Source organism: Ictidomys tridecemlineatus, chromosome 2 (assembly GCF_052094955.1).
Source record: "Ictidomys tridecemlineatus isolate mIctTri1 chromosome 2, mIctTri1.hap1, whole genome shotgun sequence".
In the NCBI taxonomy this organism is placed as follows: domain Eukaryota; kingdom Metazoa; phylum Chordata; class Mammalia; order Rodentia; family Sciuridae; genus Ictidomys; species Ictidomys tridecemlineatus.
This window is the reverse complement of record NC_135478.1, coordinates 126,760,063-126,783,887: the sequence shown is the minus strand read 5'-3', so window position 1 is coordinate 126,783,887 and position 23,825 is coordinate 126,760,063. Positions and strand designations below refer to the sequence as shown.

At 38.6% G+C, this 23,825-nt stretch overlaps 1 protein-coding gene across 5 annotated transcripts in view; it reads right to left on the bottom strand.

Moving 5' to 3' along the window:
• Grb10 (growth factor receptor bound protein 10) overlaps positions 1-23,825 on the bottom strand; it is a 187,890-nt gene that overhangs the window by 122,876 nt on the left and 41,189 nt on the right. The window lies entirely within an intron of this gene.

The following is a 23,825-nucleotide window of genomic DNA, read 5'->3' as shown; positions in this document are numbered from 1 at the left end:
TGGGGCAGAGAAGGGGAGCATTTTTATGAAACAGTTCCTTGTATTCCAGGAGCAAAGATATGAGTTGACTTCTCGAGCGTCTCACATACCATCCCATAGCGGCCCTAGTCAAACGGGAAGTCCCAAGTTTCCACTCGTTTGGCCCTGGGGTCTCCCATTTCATGAAAGTGAGAATACAACTGTTGGACTCAGGTACCCAGTGGCAGCATAAGGATTAGAGAACCCAGGACTGCTTGGCTCTGAAACTAGCTCATTCTCACCAAGCCCTGTAATATCCATGACAGGCATGGTCTCTTGGCAAGGTTGTCAGGACTAGAAAGCTGCTCAAGACAGACAGACAGACAGACAGACAGGTAGAAGACAAGTCTCTTTGAGAGCCCAGAGAAACCTCACTACTTAAAACTCCTCAACCTTCAGACCCCAGAGCAGGGGCAAGCAGTTGGTCAGAGATTATTGTCAAAAGAACAGTAGGAGTCAGGTTGGGTCTCTCAAGTTGCCATGAAGAGAAAAGCCACAAGAACAACTGGCATATGCTGAGCTGTCCAGACCAGCATTTCTCAAACCATAGGGAAGGAGGTTTTGCTGATGTTCCTGTGTCCAGTATGTCAAACATGTATATTTCATAAAACATGCTATAGTAAATTAAAGCAGTTTTGCTTTCTTCAGGTAGCCGCAGTCAAGATCCAAGAATATTAAATGGAAATTTCTAGAAATAAACGATTCTTAAATATCTTTTATTACAATATGTTGTTTTAGTTATTCTATTTTATTATTAGATATTGTTGTTAATCTCTACGGTGCCTAGTTTGCAAGTTAAAATAGCTCAAGGGTATGTATGAACAGGAATAAAAAACATGTATTAGGTTTAGTACTTCAAGGTTTCAGGCATCCACTGGGGGTCTTGTAATATATTCTCTGCTGATAAGAGGGGATGACTACATAAGAAAATAAAACAACAAAGGTAAGATACATACCCAATTTTATATTATTAAATTCAACAAACCAATTACTATAAAATGACTCCACGCAAGGAAAACAGTTGAATCAAGGACTCAGAGGGCAGCTAAGTATACCAAGATGCCTTTCCAACTCCAAGAACCTGCAACACCTTTGTCTGTAGTAGAGAAGTAGCCGTGCAAGAGAAGTCATGCTTATATCTGCTGCCCGCCTCCTGCCTGTCTCTCAGGACTTTGCTTTGCCTACCAGCAGGTGACTTTTGGTTTTTGTAGGTGCATGTAAACTCTGAGATCATACAACTGAAGAGGCAACCTTCTGATCTCATGAGCACAAAGAAAAAAGGCACTTGATAAGTGGATCCCCAATGACCCATGGGCATATGGGAAAGGAAAAGGTGATTATCAAAAGGTGATCTGACCTTCGTGGGATGGAAAATTAAAAGAATATGGATTTCTCTGTGGGGACTTATTGTCCCTGACAAGCAAGAGGAAAACAGAAGTGGGATATAGGTATCCAGAATTAGGTGTATGTGTCTCTCTTGAAGGTAAGAAAAATTCATAGACTGATAATGATCTCTGTTCCTCTACTGCCTATGAATTCCTACTAAAGAGAAATGATTTCCACCCCCCAAACATCAGTTTACCTGCACACAACCATCCAGACATACATGCAATGCCACAGAGACATGGACTGTACAGTGGTCAGGGCATGGGCTTCCAACAAGGAACACTACTTTAATCCCTGCTCTATCATATACAAACAGTGTGACCTTCTACTGAGAACAACATCTGCAAGCCTTGGTTTCTTAGGGGAAAAAAAAACAAATGAAAGAACACATACAGAGTACTGCCAAGGTATTGGGCACAAAATAATACTGTTTGTACTCAGAAGAATTCTTAAGATTTTGGTTCCCACTTAAGGGGATGTCACTACTATAGAAGATGAAATTTATGCATTAAAAAGAAAAGCACTACAGAATATTGCACGTCTCTCTATATATACACATGCACATATATAAGAAAATGTACACATTTATATTTATGTCTCTTTACTTACTTGTTATAGTTTATTGGTTCTAAAGCATGCCTCCCCTTCTTACTAATTTTGAGATGTGAACACCTTATGGTCAGTACACATTTAGAAATTGATTATAAATTGTAATCTTTTTCTTATTTAGGCTGAAAAGCTATCCTTAAAATTGACTTATGTCATTTTAGGAACAAAGAAATTCAATAAGAGAAAAATTACAGGATCTAAATTAAATGGTTTTTTACAGTAACTCTGAGGAGAATGAGATCTTCATCATCCGCTCAGTCTCACCAACATTAAACAACACAAGCCTTGCTGTGTTACTCAGGAGGTAAGATGGCCTTTTTCTGCCTTGGTACTCTCATTTGAAAGGGAAAAAACCTGAAGGTCCCCATCTCAGAATATTGGTAGAAGGTTTAAGTAGAAAAATACAAGTCAAGCCCTTGGCAAAGGGGCAAGCACACAGGAAGTGCCTCCATTTTCTCATTTCTAAGATGGTTATCATGAAGCTATCTGCTTCCCAGGGATGGTGGAACACTTAAAGACAAAACATGTATACAGAAAGCTCTTCATCTTTTCCCCATGCTGCCTCACCCCCAATGAGTAGACAGCTTGTGGGCTGTTGAATATGGAATGACATGAGGTGGACAATTAATCCCACTCCCCGCTACTTGACCTCACAAAGCACACCACTGACGACATCCCAAGCTATGCTGACATGGATAGTTTTTGCACCTGTCTACCTCCCACTGGGCCTGGGAGTCCTCTGGAGGTACATGTGGATCCTGTTCATCCTGTACCCCAACCTGCCTACCAGCTGTATCCATGAAATGGTGAGGAACTAAACAAATTAGCCAAACTCAGTCAGAACATTTAACAAATGGGAGTTTGTTAAACTGACTGCTTAAGTTACCGAAAGTATAAAAAGCACGCAATATTTTTTCACAATCATTAGCTACCTTGGAATCCAATACATAAAAAAGTGTTTCCCCAAACCAAATAACACCTATTTTTTTTAAGTGACTATTCCACTATTATCTCAAAGGCTTGGAAAGATCATATCTCAAATGTTACATTATAAAAAAATCACTTAAAAATTCTATATTCTTAAAAAATAATTCTATATTCTTTAAAAAAAATCACATAGCCAGTTCATGTTCTGAAACTGATGAAAATAAAGGCTCTTTTAACGAAGGTCTTTTATGTGCTAAGCACAATGCCAAGGGCTTTTTGTAAGTGATTTCTAATTTTGTTTACAGTGTTACAATGACACTGTAAACAGAAGAAGCATATAGAGAATTTTTTAAAAAGTACCTACACAGGAAGCTGAATAGTAATGTCAACACATTTACAAACTGCATGTTTCACCTCAGAAAACATCTCTATAATATGGCTGCTGTTACTAAGTTCAGAATCACAGTCTTATCTAATTTGTAAAATTGTATGGAGGTTAGTGTCCTATCAGCTGGCACAGTCAAATATATAAAAAATGCTTTTAGTGATCTTTGCATCCCCTCACCTCAACTAAAAGAGCAGAAGTTATTATAAACAAAGTTCTTGAAGTAGATGTGGTCCTTGTAAAGGACCAAAAACTACTCAACTCTGATGAGACAGCCAGAAAGCAGTCAGGGAAATAAATAAATGAACTTGTCTGTGTTCCAATAAAACTTTATGTACAAAAGCAGGTGGTGGGCTGGGATTGGGCCATTGGCTGTAGTTTATGTTAATTCCCATGCAGGGAGAGAATATTCAGAGGTGCAGCACTGAGCCAGAACCTAAAAAGCATTTTTTGGTAACCTGGGGGCAGCAGGGAATTCATGAGCACTGGTGCTACTGTCCAAGTCTCCACCAGCAAGCCACAGCTCTGGAGAGGAGAGCAGGGACTTATAAGGCAGTTCATTTCTAACACAGTCAGGTAAGTTTTTAATTTAGGAATCAAGAAAAAATGAAAATTAAAATACTACTTATGGAAATTCAATAATAAAGGAAGTTTAATTAACACAAAATTCAAATTCAAATGATTCATTTCTAAAGCACAGTTTTATAATGTGTGCAGGTAGGTGTACTTGGTACATTTCACTGTATTTTGCTGAAAGGTGATATATGTTGCTTTCATTTACCATAACTCCTGCCACTGGGGCATATTCCCTTCTTCAAGACCCTGGAAGGTAGATGTGTTTGAGGATTAAGAATGTTTTGGATGCAAAACAAATGAAGGGTCACAATAATAAAAACAGACAAACATAGACACACTGGGGTCAATGGTGATCTCCATAAATCTCATTATGTGGCCAAGGCAGAAGGCATGGAAAGCAGAGTTCTGGATAGGTCAGTCCGATTCTGACAGAACAGGGTCCAGAGCTTCAGAGATTCCATAACTACCAACAATGAACTACAGACTATTTCTTGATCTACTTCACCTTCTAGCCAAGGCAGCCACCTCTACACTTATTGTCCTATTTCGTTTGCTTCAGAATTGTTTTTTATTATTATTATTCATGAAGATCTCATTTACCAATCATTCCATCTCTACCTCCTACTCCAGGATCCATGAACCTCATATGGATACGTCTGTTGAGCTCCAAAATGGCTCCCTAGCCCCAAAAGTGTGCCTGATAATCTGGTTTGTGCTCAGTCAATGTCCCAAGAATTAAAATGTAAAAATCATCACCCTTGACAAACATCTGAAATGTGATGAACCCAAAGCTGGGTAATTTCCATGCATATCCTCTATTCCCATCAACAGCCAGGACAGCATCAATCCGTTTTTACCAGCTGAGGTGCTAGAAAGTAGCATGATTTCTCCAACATAAAAGAACTATAAAGTATCACTATTTAAAGTAACAGCCCAGGTTTTATAAGTGAAGTCAGTCACTCTCTACCTGCCAGACCCCTGCCTCACCACTCCAATCCACCACCTCCATCCTAAAGCAGAAAGCAGGATAATTAATGGTGCAAATAATTTTAGTGCTTCTGCATGTATTTTTGTAAAAAAAAATCATATTATCAGTGACTCACTGACTAAATCATATATCTGATCCAAGCCACAACTATTAGTGAGCACAGCAGAATTAGAAAATTATTTGTATGTTGAAGATTTTAAGAAGAAATTTTTCTCTATAAAACCCTGGAGATTTCTCTAATTGCTGTAATTGCAGATTGCTCAAGACTAGAACCCACTGTAAATCATCCCGTCTTCTGAGAAATTCTGGAACTGTCATCTAATTTTCCAGGAACACAGAATAAATGCTGCCAAGTCTTGTGCTGGATTTTTATAAGAGTAAGACAGTGTCTTCAAAAAGCCACTGAAAAGCACTGAGCATTTCCTCAAAGGATGACAGAGGAGTCTGGGGAATGCCCACTGGTGCTTCAGTCAGTGTCCTGGCTCCTGGGGAGAGGTCTTGGGCACAGAAGCAGGGATGACCAACACACAACAATTCCATGAAATAAGGTCCTGACTTGAGTTTGTGCTTCTGCCGGTTCTGTATGTACCAGCAGGAAGTGGAAATGCCAGCGGGAGGTAAGGGAGAAGTCAGAGCAGCTCGGTGCCGTGACCCTTCCCAACGCCATGACTTAGCCCTTCCAGTCTATCCTGCACACTGCCCACAATGACCCAGTTTCTCTAAATTAACTTTCAGACAGACTTCCTCTTGGGATGCTATCCTCTGAATTCAATGATCCCTTTCTCCTGGGACTGAGGGTATGAAAGGCAGAGCATCAGGCTGGGGCAAGAAGTGCAGCCTGGTCCCAGAGGAGCCAATGCTTCGTGGCTACACGAGATCAGGCCTGTGACTGGTGGATGTAGCACGGACCTTAAATCCACCACGGCTTCTAAAAGAATGAAGAAACATTATCTGCCTTTCCTAGAGTCACAGCCTAAAGAGATGCGGAGGTCACTACCCAACGTGTGCTACAGATTTTGTCTCCTTCAGTGTGTAAGCAATTGTGGTTTCGTGTCACATTCAATGGTTAGAATCAATGGTTTTCCTCATCTTCAGCCTTTCTCTGAAGGTTGGTTCCACTTGGAGATCAAAAAATGAAAGAGATTTCTCTTTGTAGCCAAAACACTGTAGGCAAATTCTCATCTTTAAAACTAAAAAAGAGACTTCACAGACTACAGAAAGAAAAAAACATAAATTCAAAAATCTGATCAAAGCTAGAACATATGGCAGGACTTCGAAACTCAGAACTCTTCCAGCTGGATGGATAGAGTCCTGGAGAGAAATGTCCCAAGTGCTTCCTTCAATAGAAGGATTGATAAGAATAAACCAAGATTTTACTCATCAAATATCAGAAGACAAAGACCATCTTTTAAAAATGTATCCTATACCTCAAAGTAAAAGTTCAAAATCAAATCCCTTCCAGAAAGTGAAGAAACCTACAGATAGAATTTTTCTAGCAGCCCATGAAGAAGAGCTAGAGAAACTGAAGGAACAGAAATGAACTTGTCCTCCCACAAAACTTCATCTGAGGCCACCAGGAAAAGAAGGCAGACTGTGGAAAGAATTCTTTCTGTATATGGCAGGTAACAATCGGGCCAAGAAGTAGCCCATAAAGAAACCAATTGCTCCTTTTCCATTCTCATTCTTTACCTGCAACTGATACCCATCACGGGTATTCTGTTAATATTCACCATCCTCCTTCCAAGTTGCCATGCAGAATTTAAGAGGCCAGGAGGTGAAAATTCCTGCTTCCTCCCAAATACTAATCTCAGCTATCAGAAGACAAGTTTGTGTGATAATGAAACTCTTTCAGAAGAGGATGCTGTGGTCAAATGGGAATAATTGTATTATCTTCTTACAACGCAGAGCAACAGAAGGAAGAAGGACGCAACACGTGCCGAGTTTTTCTGCACCGTGAGGCCAGCCACCCGCCCCTACTCAAGCATTTCCTTGGTGATGTCCTAGTAAGGGAAATGGTCCAAGGCTGATGGCTACCTTTTCTTTCTGGCCCTCAACCAGCACCATCTTGCCAGAATCTGATGTATATGCTCATCCATACCTGGTAGTAGTGATAGTGCTAAAAGGAATCTAGTTAGCCAGCTAAAGCCCGGGTCCTTCTGCCTTCTTCAAATTACATTTACTGCACCACAGAACGTGGAATAAAGACAAACTGTGAGAAGCCATAGCCGAGAAACAAGTCAGGGCTTATAACTGGCTCAAGTGTGGCTTGTCTGAGTGGGTGACTCTTGGAAGACACTTGTGGGTCTGGTTAAGAGGACTGCTCACGGGGATGCCAGCTTCTTCCTCCAGGAGGAGATGGTTGTCAACATGTACAGAACCTTGAGAAGATATCTGAGTGGCTTCAGTCTTTGTGGGAGAAAGACAGCCAGAGGATGAGGGTGACATCAAACCCACTAAATTAAACTCACTCATTCTCAGTACTTGCCTAAATTGCTTAGCTCTTTTCCCCCCAGAGCATTCATGAACATGCTAAAGACTTTATCACTTTAGTAAATATTGATTTGGCCAAATTCCAAAAAACTCCTAAAGGAAGCTGGGTGTTGTTGGGGCCAGAAAAACTGAGTTTCACCTGTGTGAATGCTGACTACGCCAGCCACAGCCAAGAATAAACCATAATTCTCAATGGACATCAAACCATACTGATTCAACACACTCTCCTGCAGGACACAGTACCTGCTATTGTGTACAATTAGGGATATTAATTCTACTGACAAAAATAGCTTAAAAAATAACAGTAGTAATTAAGATAAGACTCTATTATAGGCTGCATCAGATAACAGTTCTTCCTAGCCCTGGAAGAGCAGTCCCTGTTGCTCATCCCATCAGGCTGCCCCATGCCCCACACAAATGACTCCCTGCTGCTGTTATTTCCAGTCTCCCTAGGCTCAATCCATACACACTTATTTACCCTAATTTGTCTACCCTCTGAAATGCTTAGCTATGTTCAGGATATCCAAAGTTATAGATTTATATGTTTATTTTCCTGTTGTATCAAACTTAATGTGCATAAATCTCAAAACTAACATTTAAAAACACCTTTGAAAGTATCTGCCAAATAAAACTGCATTTCAGCCAGGAAAATATGTGTTCCACAATCCCTACTGAATTCTCCTTCAGGACAAGTAAACTACTATAAGATACAGTAAGAAAGTAGTACTATCTCTGGTCTTTAATAAAATGTATTAAACCTAAAGACAGCATAATATTCAATGGTGAAAGATGGAAAGGTTTCCCATAAGATCAGGAATAAAGCAAGGATGCCCACTTCCATTCAAGATGATACAAGACAAAGCAATTACATAAGAAAATAAAAACACCAAAATTGGAACAAAAATTGTCTCTGTTCACAGATGAAATGACCTTATATGTAGAAAACGCTAAAGATATCACACACACACACAAAAAAAAATTAGAACTAATAAATTCAGCAAGAGTACAGGACACAAAATCCACACACAAAAATCGGTTGTGTTTTTAAATTAAGGATAGTCCTAAGAATAATAAACAATTTATTTACAAAAACATCAGAATAATAAAATATTTAGGAGTAAATTTAAGAACTTGCATACTAAATATTATTAAAAACTTACATACTAAATATTATAAAATGCTTCTACAATATAAAAACATAAATAAATGAAAAGACATCCCATGTTCATAGATTCAAAAACCTGATATTGTTAAACCCATCTACAAAGTCAATGCACTCTCATCAAAATCCCATTGACATTTTTTGCAGAAACAGAAAAAAATATTCTAAAATATATAGAGATTCTTGAGGGACCCAAAATTGCCCAAATAATCTTGAAAAAGTACAACTAAGTTGGAGCACTCACTTTCTGATTTTAAAACTTACCACAAAGCTCAGCAGTTAAAACAACATAATGCTGGCATGAGGACAGATAGAGGCTACTGGAATAAAATAGCCCCAAAATAAATCCTTGCATATATCAATAGAATTTCAACAGCATGCCAAGACTATTCACTGAGGAAAGGACAGTCTTTTCAATAAATGGTTCTGGTTAAACTGGATATCAACACAAAAGAATGAAATTAATCCTAACCTTACAATATAAACAAATTAACTCAAGGTAGATGAAAGACCTAAATCTAGGCGCTACAACAATAAAACTCATAGAAGAAAGCAATGGGGAAAAATACAACAAAAAAATGATAAATTGCACTTTACCATAAAAACTTTTGTACATAAAAAAAAATTATCAGGAGATTGAAAGAACAGTAGGTGGAAAGAAGGGAGGGAGTGGATGAGCTGGAGTTGTGGCTCGGTGCTAGAGCACTTGCCTAGCATGTGTGAGGCCCTGGGTTCGATTCTCAGCACCATATATAAATACATGAATAAAATAAAGGTCCATCAACATCTAAAAAAATATTTTATTAAAAAGGGGAGGGAGTGGAGAGGTGTCAGGGAATAATACTGGCCAAATTATATTGTTTTATTGTATACCTTATATGAATATGTAACAAGAAATCCTATTATCCCGTACAACTATAATGTACCAATGAAAAATGTGGAAAGAAAAAAAATGATTGAAAGGATAAGCCACAGAATGGGACAAAATATTGGCAAATCCTTTCTCTGATAAGGGACTAATATCTAGAATATATAAAGAATTCTAAATAAACCAATTCAAAAATAGACAAAAAGCTTGAATAGATATTTCTCCAATGAAGATAAACAAATGGCCAATGAGTGCATGAAAAAGATGCTCAAAGGCATTAGAAAAATGCAAATCAAAACCACAATAAGATACCAGTTCACACTCAGGAGGACTAAAATATGTATCTAACAGAAACTAACAAGTGTTGACAGGGATGTAGAGAAATCAGAGTCCCTGTAAAATGGTACAGTTCCTATTGAAAACATTACAGTGATTTCTTTGAAAACTGAATTAACTAACATAGGATCCAACAATTCAACTACTAGAAATAAAACCCAAAAGAACTGAAAGCAGAGACTCAAAACACTTGTTTCACCATGTTCATAGTAGCACTATTCTCAACAATCAAAGGCAAAAGCAACCCCACTGATCATCAATAAATTAATGTAAAATATACTTATAATGGAAATGATATTCACCCTTAAAAAGTTATGAATTTCTACATTACAACATAGCTGAAATTTTAAGACATTATGTATGATAAACAAAATAAATCAGTCACATGATAAATAACATAATCTCACTCATATGAGATAGTTATCTTACACATATTTATAGATAGCCAGGTGTAGTGCTGCATGCCTGTAATCCCAGCAGCTTGGAAGGCTGAAGCAGGAGGATCACCAGTTCAAAGCCAGCCTCAGAAAAAACGAGATGCTAAGCAATTCAGTGAGACCCTGTCTCTAAATAAAATACAAAATATGGCTGGGGATGTGGCTCAGTGGTTGACTACCCTGAGTTCAATCCCTAGTATCATTAAAAAAAATTATAGACAAAAAGTAGAGTAGAATTCACAAGATATTTGGGGGGAAAGGAAATTGTTTAATGAGTACACAGTTGCTCTTTAGGATGATGAAAAAGTTCTGGAAATGGAAATGATTGTTATACAACAATGGTTGTTATACAACTGTGAACGTACCAATTTCACTAAATTGTACACTTAAAAGTAGTAAAAAACATCAACTTTTATATTTTGTATAGTTTATCCCCCAAAAAAAAATTGTCAAAAAATTGAAAATTTGGTGAGCAACCTTTAATAAAATTAATAATTTCCACTTAATTTCTGATACAACCATGAAATTTAGCAGAATATCTTAAGAAACCAAAGCTTGGAAATATATAAAGTACTGATTCTAAACAGCACTTCTGTATAAATTAAAGCTTTTTAAAGAAATAACACCATCATGTTTTCTGATTATATTCGTCACTTGGAATTTGTTTACAGTTTTTGATGCATTTTTCCAATTCTGTAACTCTATGTACACAAGGCAGCCACAAGGTTAGATGCAATCCGTCTATAAAATTATTCTGCCACCCATACCCAACAAAGACTAAAAGCTCGTCATTATCGGTGCTTTTAAGAAGACTGGAAAACCTACTCAGATGAGCATTCCATATTTGAAATTCAAAATGGTCTGAAATTCAAAATTTTTGGAGTGCTTGTACATGCTCAAAGAGTTTTGAATTTTGGAGCATTTTAGGTTTGGGATTTTTAGACTAGGGGTGTTCAATATAGAAAGTCTATAGAAATATTCCAAACTTGTTTTCAAACATTTTGGGTAAGGGTTATCCAACCTGTACCAAACCAGCTCAAAACCCTCATTTCTAAGTACCCTACAATTATATATACCTGATGATCTATTGTGCTACTTTTTCCTCCACTACTGGGGATTAAACTGAGGAATGCACTACCATTGAGTTACATCTCCAGCCTTTTTTATTTTTCGAGACAAAAAAAAAGTTGCTAAGTTGCCCTGGCTGGTCTCAAAATTAGTGATCCTCTTGCCTCAGCCTCCAGAGTCTCTTGAGATTACAAGCGTGCACCACCGCACCTAACTATTGTGCTATCTTAAAAAGTTCAAGTTCTAAATCATCAGCTGAGTTACCAAAATTATGTTCACCACATCCATAGATACTAAAGAACAATTTTATAAGCCAGTAATACATAGCAGCTTTATATTCATGACAAAAAAGTTTAATCATTAACAATGATAGAATGACTACGAAAATTTGCCATTACTGTGTCCTTACTGTCTGTCTTTGGTTAAAGAAGCTTACTGCCAAGTTTGTCTTACTGTGTTGATTTCACATGTTCTTTCACTATTGAAGGTTAAGCCCTCCTTTGCAAGACTACCATTATAAATAATGTATAGAAGCCAGTTCATCTTAATTGAGTTTTGACCTTATCATAAAAATTTAAATAACCTTCATTATAAAGTTTGTACTTCTTTATTAGACTACAGTTAAAAAATATTAGGCAAAGTCAAAAGTTGGCTGACACTGAAGTCAACATTTTTCTTAACGATGTCAATATTTATACTTTGGGATCCACCAACTGAATGTGAACATGCCTTTGTTCTTTTGATGCTATGTTTTGTTTTGTTTTCCATTTTAAGAGCAATTTGTGCTAGTTAAATTAAAATTCTACAACTGTAATAAATTTGAAAAATATTACACCCAATAATGTTTTCTGAAAAGTATGCTGGGTGCTCGGAAGAGAACCCTGGAGTCTTTCACAGACTACAGATGACATACTTAGGTTCTTGATATCACAACAACCTGAAAATTACATTTATGGTAGATTGAACGTAGAATGCTCATCCTCCTATTCAGATAATGGTCAAGTTGACATCATTGCTGGGCATGGAGGCCTGTAATCCCAGCAGCTTGGGAGGCTGAGGCAGGAGGATTGCAAGTTCAAAATCATCCTCAACAAAAGTAAGGTGCTAAGCAATTCAGTGAGACCCTGTCTCTAAATAAAATACAAAAAAATGGGGCTGGGGATGTAGTTCAGTGGTCAAGTGCCACCGAGTTCAATCTTCAGTACCCCCTCCCGCAAACTGATATCATCTACCAGAAAAAGTCAACATGATGCCAACAGATGACCAAATTGACACTATCATGACCAATCCAGGCTCACCTGTTCATCTCCTGGGACAAAAGCTCATCACCTTTTGCATCCAATGCATGCAAAGTATCTATGTGATCCACCCTCTTCAATTTTGCTGATTAAAATGCTTTATATAACCTACTAACTTGATTTTGAAACATGATTTGGTGGGTTGTAATCCACAATTTTAAATAGGGTCAGGGTGGGGTTTGGTTTTGTCGATAAGTCAGGGTTACCAATTCTACCCAAGGACCCCCGACTCCTACCCACTATACTTGCCCATGGCTCTAAACTCATGAACTGCTTTCCTCATACCCAGGCCACATCTAGCATGAGAGGAGGATTCACTGGCTCTGTGACTTCTACTCCTCTTCACTCCTCAGTCCTAACTCCTCTCTTACCTGGCTCAGGATCCACAGCCTACTGCAGAATCATTCCCAGCAAACAACATGGCTCTCATGCCCATCTCTTCCTCTAACTTGCTCTTTCAGGAAAACACTATTCATCAGCTTACAGAATGTCTATACCTCAGTAGCTGCATGAGACTAAAGAACTCCTACAGGTGTGCTAAAGAGATGCTTTTGATTTTTCTTTGACCACAAATTTAAAATAGATATTCAATACTGCCAGGAAATTCTACTCTTGTTTCCTTGGGAAATCTTTGTACTCTGCAGGATGGATGATTTATACGTTTTCCTCTGCCCCCTCAAATGCTGCTGCCTACTCCTGGGACATTCAGGTGATAGTCACATGCCTGTCCACCTGACCCCTTCAACATGTACAGTTCTAACTCATTGTTTATGGCAAAAGCCATGCCTCAGTTTGGATCTAGAATGTCCTCCAAAGCCCCATGTGGTAAAGGTTTAGACCCCCAGTCACCACTATGGAGAGGTGGTAGCATCTTTTAAGAAAGAGAGCCCACAGGGAGGAAGTGAGTTCACTGGAGGAAGGGATATTGGGAGCCTGGTCCTTCCTGTCTCTCTTTGCTTCACAGTCATCATGAGGCAAGCAGCTTTACTCCATCACACAGTCCCCACCATGATGTGCTGGCTCCCGGGGTCTTGCTAACTTGCCAAGGCTGACCTTGAACATACATAGTATGTTCCGCCTATCCACATAGTAATAGGGACTCAAAATGATTGGCTAACTAGTAAGTCTAGAAATCATAATTGTTGACAGGCAGGTTAAGTAATAAAATTCAATATAAAAATTACAATTGAAAGAGGAAGTTTCAAGTTTAAAATAAATCTTTATAGGACTTACAGGGAGAAAAAAGTCATACTTCACATAAAAGCTAGAAAATCTTACTCTTTGTTAAGAAAAATATAATTGAGCAATGATAGAGTAAGATGATCACATATAGGACTAACAACAGAATATTTGCATTCTAAATCCTAATAAAAGGATAAAAGGAACCCAATAATACATCAAAGGGAAAACAGAGAACAGACAACTGAAGAAACATGTGAAACAGAAACAATTTATGACAAAAGATACATGACATGTAGCAATAAATGTCAACTCTCCAATTATCTCTGGTTCAGGACACTATTAAAAATATTCTAACATAAAAAAACACTTGAGGCAAATTGAAATAGAAAAGCATTAAAAAGAGAAAAAGGAGAGGAAGAGACAGAATGGGCACAGATATAAAAACCAAGTACAAACAGACACAATGAAAGCAGTGGTGGCAAAATACAATTTAAGGCAAAAAAATACTAATTCAAATTTTAAAAATATGATGCATTGGATGACAGTGTAGTTGATAATACATAAAAACAGCATCCAGCTTTTATCTTCCAAAAAGCAAAGAATCAAAATACATGAGCCTAAAATTATAAGAATGGGTGTTAAAATTTAATAAAAAGTTTTCATTAAAAATAAATAACTAAAGATGCAAAAGAAGCTGGGCACAGTGACACTGAGGCAGGAGGATAGCAAATTCAAGGACAACCTGAATAACTAAGCAAAATCTCATCTCAAAAATGTTTTAAAAAAGGTTGGGGATGTAGCTCAATAGTAGAGCACCTCTGAGTTCCATCCCCAATACTACAATAAAAGAAAAAAAGGATTCTCACTGAGAAACCGAGAAAAACTACCTGCTATTAGAAACTTGGATTCATCACACAGGGCACAAGAAGAAATAAAACTAGGGTAAAAAGAATGCATAAGCTGTGTGTATTAAGAATAAAAACAAATGCACATTTATGAAAAAAATTCACATCTGCAAACTCCTATAGTTTATTATTTTAAAAAGACTAAAACACCAAAGAACAAATTCAAAGATCTCTAATGGTTAAGAATATGGCTCTGTGGCTGGGGTTGTAGCTCAGTGGTACAGTACTGCCTAGCACATGTGAGGCTCTGGATTCAAGCCTTAGCACCACTAAAAATAAATAGATAAAATAAAAGTATTGGGTAAAAAAAAAAAAATGTGGCTCCAAGGAAGAACCTATTATAGGTCACTTTTTCTTGGTCTGGTTGAAGCTGCAGATGGAATCTCAGGGGTAGAGGTGCTGATATAGGGACTGTGTGTCCATTTGGCAAGGGACTCCACACCATAGACAAATATAACAAAACCAGAAATTAATTACATACATGTTTAAAAGAAAGAAAAACTTAAGTCATTTGAAAATTAAAACCAAACTCTGGCCTAAATAACTGGGCCAAGGAGGAAATTAAGATACAATAATAGTCTGTAGACAATTAGGACAATATACACAATCATGTGTCAAGACAAATAAAAGAGGCAAGAGAAATAAAAGAGGAGGAAAACTAGTTATCATGACACTTGTGTCTTTTATAACAGAAAAAAATAAAATAAATGAACAACACAAATCTCTTCTTAAGGCAGAAGGAAGAATAGTCAAAAACAAGTGAGAGCAAAACATGACAAAATTTATTAAAATCCAAGAAAGATAATAAAAAGACAAATCTTTTAAAAATGTAAGAAGGATGTAAAAGTTTATCAAAAGAAAAAATAATTTTAAAATAAAGAATAATTTGATAGGCATTCATAAAAAACCTTAGAAACTTCAATGATATCATAATTTTTGTTAAAATATTTAACAAAATCAGAGTAAAGGAAAAGCTCTTAAAATAGAAAATACAGGTATGCAGTGGCTCATACCTGTAATTCCAGCTACTGGGGAGACTGAGGAAAGAGGGATCAGAAGTTCAAGTCCAGCCTGGGCAACTTAGCAAGACCATATCTCAAAAAAAAAAAAAAAAAAAAAAATATATATATATATATATATATATATATATATATAATTTAAAATAAAATAAAATAAAATAAAAGAGGCTGGGGTGTAGCTAACAGGAAGAGAGTGCTTGTCAGCACAAAGTCATGCATTCAATCCCAGTCATCACCAAATTAAAAAAGGAAAAGAAAACACAAAAGATGAAATTGAGTCAAACCCAACCTCCTCCACCCACCTCACAATATAAAGAAAATCACAGATTTGGATGTTCTTACTAATAAATTATTAAAATTTGTCATAGGGGAAAAGGATGCTGATGTACTTGTTTACAGCAGGCACTTGGCTCAGTGCTTTACACTTATTTGACTATGTGTAAATACACATGTGCACACAGAGTATCCACTATTATTATTCCCGCTGTTCACATGAAGAAATTATAGTGCGGAGATGATGGTCCCAGGTCTGGAAAAAGGGACCTGAAGGTGGTGATGGAGCTCAGTCCATTTATTCAAATGCCAGTTGTGGAGCCGTGAACCCAACCAATTACATCAGAAATTCCAAGAGTGTAGTCCTACAGTGTGTGTTTTCACAAGCCCTTGGGGGATTCTACTGCACAATGAAGCTTGAGAATCACCCTAACTTGGCCCCAACTCCTGAGATGCACATTATAATTTGGGGGAGAGTTTGTAAAACTTCAGGTGCCCAGGTTAGCCCTAAGTCAATGAAAATGAAATCTCAGGGGTGGGGGAAAGTCTTGTTTGAAGTTCCTCAGGTGTTTACAAAGGATAGAATCATTACTCTCGTTTCTTCTCTTCAAATTATTCCTTTTATATGATGTTTTCAGGGGGCAAATTTTGGGAGGAAAAAATGCAATAAAGCTTTGAAGAATCATGCATCATTTTCTGAGGGCCAAGAAGGGGAAACTAAATATAAATACAAATGGAAGTATAAATACAAATTTAAGTGTAAGTATAATTGTTAGTATAGTCAGTTACTAGAAATGCCATAAATGCTAGACCCTCAATCGAAGCTGTTGTTTTCTACCTTTTAAACGTCTTTTTTTCTATACAAATATAAAGAATCCCTCTAAATCACCAAGTTTAGCTTTCCTTTCATAATGTATCAATGGACTAAGGAGAAGGCCTAGAATAAACAGCTATTTTAATCACCTGAAGCAGAAAAGAACACCCTTGCCTCACACTACATGTTATTAGAAACAAGGGTCTACAGTTTTATATTCTCAGCTTTTGAAAAAGACTTGCTGGCAAATTCTATTCAAGTATCAACAGCCCGTTCCACTACGGTCTGGTGAGCCTCCCAATAAGAAAAGGTAGATTTTAATACCTGTACATGATTTTGAATCTGTTCCAATGACCTGGAAACATGAGTAGAGGTCAGAACATGCAGCTCCACTAAGCAGTGCCTCACCCTCTGACAGTTGTAACCCATGCCTCTACCGCTATTGTGTGAAGCATCAAGTCCCCTTCATAGTCTTGTGTGGAGACAACATTGACTGTTCTCATTAAGAGACAGGAGACAGAGCATGAAAGTTCTGCTTCTGGTTATACTGCTGGGAAGCTCTATGGTCAGTATTCAGGTTCTTCTCTCCCTAAATCCGTAGCCAGAGCCCTGAACCACTACATAAGCCTTCCAAAAGTGGCACTGAGTTCCTATGAGCAAGGAGAGGTCAGTGCTAGAAGTTGATTTCCACTTCCAGGTCCTCTCACCCCTGGCACCATGACCGAGACATGGTCTTCACTTTGGCAGTGCTCTGTGTGCAGCAATGGAGGTACATGGCAGAACTGCTAACCCAACCCTCAAGGGTTCCTTTTAAGGAGGGACCCCACTGGTTCAAGATGTGCATCAATGGACAAAGTCAAGAGCAAACGTGAGCGAGGAGAATCACATAAAATAGCCTCAGTCACCCACAGGCAGAGCGTACCGGAATCTCTCCATCCTAAATGCTTCACCGGAGGAAGACACCACGAGCCTTCTGGGGTACTGAGAGGACCAACGTGAACTCCTCACACAGACCTTTTCATTGCCGCATTCACAGGAGAGCGTGTCCCTGCCCAATGGGTTGATGAGTGCATATGACAATATGAATACATTTATAAACTGAAGCTTAGTCACGTGAGCAGAACAGATCAGCACCACTGTCCTGATCTCACAGTTAGGATACAAATACCATGACATTACAAACACAGGACCTCTTGGACAAGGAAAGAACCACAGGGAAATTCTGCAGGTTAGCAGACTAGAGAATCACAGAAAGGCACAGGGGGGAAAGAGTGGCATCAGCTTCCCCTAAGATCAAAGCATCCTACCTACCTGCAAGTAAACCCCAGATATTGCCAAGGGGTATATGGGAGAGAAGAAAGAACACCATTATTAAGTGTAGATTACTTACCTACAGAACTAAAATTGGAGTCACTGAAAAACAAACATATTTTCATACATTTTTCTAGATTCGTTAAACTTCTTTTTTTCAATTGGTATCATTACTTTTCTAGGAATTTACAAATTACTGAAAGCTTTCGCATGTAAGGGAAAATCTGTGTACATGTAACCTATTAAAAGGAAAACAAAAGTTAAGCAAAAATTAAACTGATTAAATTAAAATAATTGTAAAGGAAGATCAGGGTTTTAACTCTGTGGATGAGCACTTGCCTAGCACGTGTGAAATCCTGTGGTCAACCTCTAGCCCCTCAAAACAAAAAGGACGGGAGGGAAATAACCATGACACCTCCATTACCAACCATACCCCCACCACCACAACATTTCACATGGAACAGTTTATAAGAAAACAAGGCATTCAGATTTGACTTCACTTTGAACAAGATCCTGTAGTGGTTGGGAAATGTCTAAAACTTCATCAGAAATAAAATATAAAATAGCCCTTGGATTTGAACACTTTAGAAAATATATATACTCCAGAATCTTTTCAATCCACACTTGTCCCTGTAATGAAATGTGAATCATGGTGGTAGATTTATTTTTACCTACAGTAAAATTCTTCAAAGTCCAAAGAAGTTACACCTGAATCACCCTTTGGATCCGCTGGACTGAGATCCGTGGTTAAATTATAAAGCACTGAAGACCCCAGCATCTGATGGTCTTAATCTCACTCTTTCAGCAAACCCTGTGAAATGTGTGTAGCCCTCTCTTCCCAATCAGGCTCAAGTGTAAGTTTAGGTAGGGATGCTGTATCCCCAATGTGGCTGAGAATGGGGCAAAGAAGCATGAAGCCAAAGGAGCTTCACCAGGAACAACGTGGCTGCAGAATCTGAGTTACAGCTGGCCTTCTGTACCTGTTGCTTCCTGTGGAAACCACAAGAAATCTTCTTGCCCTGTTCTCCTTCAGGCCCTTAGCCTCCTGATGAACCCTGGTGTTTTTCCACATACCCTGCACGGGACCTTCCTGCTACTTCTAGAGAACTATGAATAGAAATTTCTTCCTTCATGACTGTCATTTCTACATCTTACCATATCAAGTAAAACCAATCCCAGGTCCAATTTAAACAGTTGACATTTGGGTAGACGATGCTCTATTTCAGGGGTCTACTGGCCACCGCCTGTTTTTAGAAATCAAACCCAACCCTACCCATTTTCATGTTATGTACGGCTGCTCTCATACCAAAATGACAGCTGGGTAGTCACAGAGACTATGTAGCCTGCAAAGTCAAAAACATTTACTATGTGGTCCTTGGCAGAAAATGTGCAAACCCTGTTCCAGTCATTTATTCCACAGACGGCTGTGTGGAGGGAAAAAAAAAAAAAGGATTCACAGTGTCCCCATCACACGCCAGACACTGGAAATACGAAGGTCCATCTGAGATCCCAGAATTCCATCTCCTACAACATAGGAGATGTTATGTTGGCTTAAAAACTTTGGGGGGAAGTACTATCAGTTACCCATGAACCTTGGAGAGACTCATATAATCTTAATGTGACATATCTGTTCTAAGCTACACTGCCATCATGCAGAGTTCCCCCCAAACTGCCAAACCCAGGTTAAATCAGTTAAGAAATGTCTTCCCAGACAACTAGGTTAGTCTCCTTGGTATAATTAATTGGCATTTTCTCTTGTGTACTGTAGAAGACATACAGGTCCATCTAACAATGACTGTCAAACCAAAGAGACATATAGGAGAAGACACAAGGCCACTGTATGCCCCTCGACTGCCCTTGACTAATAAATTTTGAAAATCAATAGAAGCCAACAATCAATTTTTATCCACGGTATCAGTGATATATCAGTGATAAATAATACTGCAAAAGCTGATAATAGTTTAGAAGATTAAAGGTTACCAGGTTTTGAATTAAAAAAAAAAAAAAGACGACGACGACAGATTACTATCTTAGTTAACTTAATGTCATCGTGCCAAGAGACTCTAATTCCAGGGGCTCTTATTTTGGTCTCAAGCTGCATGTCTTAACAAGAGCACTGGAATTTTAAGCTCCATCAAGATGTGGTCCCTGTTTTTGATGTAGTAGTGCTAGAGAAAGGAATTAGATTAATCCATTAGATCCAATTTTGTTGCATGAGGTTTTGCTCATATTTCAAAAGAACTGAAATAGAAAATACACCCATTTTAATTGATAAATAAAGTCTTTTCTGACAAGTTATTAAAGCATTTTGTTCTTGGCAAGACTTGAATACCTCACAAGTCAAGTAAAGACGCTGATTCTCTCTAAAGAAGGGATAAGTGACTTATTTTCTTTTATCCTGAAGATCAGGTTTCCAAAGAAACAAAAGTCGTTACCTGTGTGAGTCAGATTTCCATCACTATAACAAAATGCCTGAAATAAACAATATAAATATAAAAGGTTTATTTTGGCTCACAGTTTCAGAGCTTCCATCCACTCTATAATGAATTGGTTCCATTGCTTTTAGACATACAGCAAGGCAGCACATCATGGGAAAAGCACAATGGTAGAGTAAAAACACTCTTACCACATGGCCAGAAAGCAAGAAAGAAAGAAAAAAAGAAAGAAAGAAGGGACAGGAATCCTACAATCCCCCTCAAGAGCAATCTCCAATGACCTTCCACTATCCCACCTCCTCAAGGTACCACAACCTACCAATAGTACCCAGCTGGGAACCAAACCTTTAACACAAGTACCTTTGAGAGACATTGGAGATTCAAACTACAGCGACACCCTCATGTCAGAGAAAAATCCACCAAATCAAAAGCTTTATGACTTTTCTAAGGAAACACAAAGGAGTGTAGTGGCAACCACCAAAATACACACTCTGAGGAAACCTTTCTACTCTTTGGCCGTCTTTCATTCATCCTCAGTTATTTATTCTTTCCCCACAACACTTTTTTTCTATTACCCTAATAATAATAATTTTTTTCTATTACCCTAATAATTCTCCTTTTCCCTGCAGAAAATGGACACCCCTTCAGGATGAACAGATCATTCTCCCCTCTCCTTATCACCAATCCCCTCAGGCTTCCTCTGCCAGCACTGAATCCTGCCCAAAGCCTCTGCTTCCGGTTCACCCCATGATGGCGCTCTTTGCTCTGCCCCTCTGTATCTGATCTCTCCCTCCCCACTGTCTCCTTCCCTTGGATATTATACATTCGTGTGCATTTCCCATATTCAGAAGGAAAGGAGAGGAACACTTTCTCTTACCATCTTCTCCTCTCTGGCTCTTCAGTCTCTCTGCACTCTTCTTACAAATGTTGATAAAGCTTATTCTACACCAATTGCTTCCAATGCCTCAAATCAATGCAGTCTCTTGAAACCATGATCTCTCCAGTGAAATTCTCTCCCAACTTCTCCAAAGATCATAGGTACAAGACAACTCTCTTTCTGTGTTTCTCTCTGGCTCTCACACCCACCATTATCTGACTTGGCTGAAACTCTTCTGGATCCTGCACCCTAAGGGTATGTCTTCCCTAAGGTTATATATTTGGGATTAGACTGTACCTAGGCTGAAGGCTTGTAACTGTGGTAAAGATAGGCTTTGTTTTAAAACAGCTAGAAACTGTACAGTGAGCTGTGAGTGATTCTGATCCCTTGAAAACTTATTAGAGGCATTTAGAGTTCCCTTCGTGGTCTCATCTTACTCTTGGTCACTGGTGGTAGGCGAGGCTGAGGAAGGACAAGGAGTCCTCTCCAAGCCAAAGCAGCAGGTGCAGAATTTCAACCTGGAGTGGGGCGTGGAAACATGCTCTTGAAGAAGAAGCAAGCAAAGCAGAGCAGAAGACTGGAGTGGCTTCCCAAATTCCTTCCAAATCCACAAAAACAGAAAAGGCTTTACAGTAAAATAAGTTTGGGTTTTATACAAAGCCAAATGTTTTACTTTCTCCCAACACGTCTTTAAGCCTTTAATCTAGCAAGGCAGAGCTCTCAAGAGAAGTGGGAGGAAGTGTTTTTCAAACATGCTGTTACCTTCTCTCCCAGTTTGGGGTTTTCTTCTTCCATTCCCCACCCCCATTCTCCTCTTCCCTTCCCAGCCTCCCACCCTTCAGCCCCTCAAAGAACTGCCTGGGCAGATGGAGTAGAGAACACACAGTGAGCACTCTATTATACTGCTCAGAGAAGCGGGTGGTCATCATTGCAAGCATATGAGCAGGGGAGCCCGGGCAGCAGGAGCAGACCTTACAGGATCACCCTGGCTTTTCTGTGGAGAATTGGCAGCAGCTGGGTGCAGAGAGAAATTGGGGTAAGGTTACTGAGACCGTCTAAGTTGAGGACCATCTGCATATTTCCCTACTCATTTTCAGCAGCTATTGCTCCTGAGGATTCTGAGGCTTGGGAATTAAGCAACACCCACATTTCACTGTTGTGGCTGGGACTTGGTCCTCTGAACCCCAGAGTATCCTGAGAATAGAGACCAATTGGGTTAAAGCGTAATGACAAGCATCTTGATCACACACACTTTGAGGCACGACAGTCTGTTTTCATGGACAATGTGAAACCCATGTATAAAAGGCCACCCACTGCCACAGTTTGGATGTGGCTTGAGCGTGTACCCCAAAGGTTCATGTGCTGGACCATTAACTCCAGTGTGGCAGAGCTGGGAAGTGCTCAAATCTTTAAGAGATGGACATTAGTGCAAAGTAATTAGATCACAAGGACACTGCCTTCAGAAGGGATTAATGCTGGTCTTATGGGGTGAGTCCTTAAGAGAATGGCTTGTTACAAAGTGAGGCCATTCATGCTCTTGGCCTCTTCAACATACAGTCATTTCCCTCTCAGCTTCTTTGCCAGGTAGTGATACAGACAAGGAGATCTTCATCAGAGGTCAAGCAGATGGTGCCACCTGATCTTGAAGTTTCAGCTTCCAAAACTGTGAGCCAAATAAACATCTTACCTCTTTTCTCTATACATTACTCAGCCTTAGGAATTTTGTTACAGCAATAAGAAAATGGAGCAATATACCCCTCAGACACAAAAAAGGAAACAGTTGCAAGGACATTTCTTTCAAAACCATCATCAGAAGTCAGACACTCTATAATGATATGCTAAATTAAAGTACACATTATGCAAAAACTCTGGTTTTTGTCACCTACAAAGGTTGGAATGGGTCTAAAATCTAATCTGTACCATGCTGAAATTGTTAAAACTGTAATGTTCTAGATGTTTACAAACATGTCAATCTTCTTTCTGTAAAACTTGGATTTGTATTTTAAAATTCCTAATATCCAATTATAAAATAAAATTTTAAATGTTTTTATTTAAAAAAAAAAAGATTATCTATTCTGGCCACACTGGTGCCAAACAGCCAGAGTTACTACAAATGACCATCAGGAGTTTTAGGTATGAAGTTGGCAAAATCTGCATGATCTGTCATTTCAAAGGGACATTTTCCCCTTCCATTGGCTCTAAAAACTGCAGTAACTAAGAAAGTAATCATCTTCGGATGAAATTATCCACATCAATCACACACACACTGGGCCCTCAGTCATCAACTCATCTATGAAATAATCCATCCAAGGGAAATAATCCCTTGACAGTACAAAGAAGAGGGCACCTTTGAAACGTTACCCTCTTCACGTCTCCATCCCGTCTTTAGGCCCACAGCTCTGTTATTACTGAAAGCATGAAATGTTTTACATGTAGCTATTCAATCACAGTTGTACCTCTT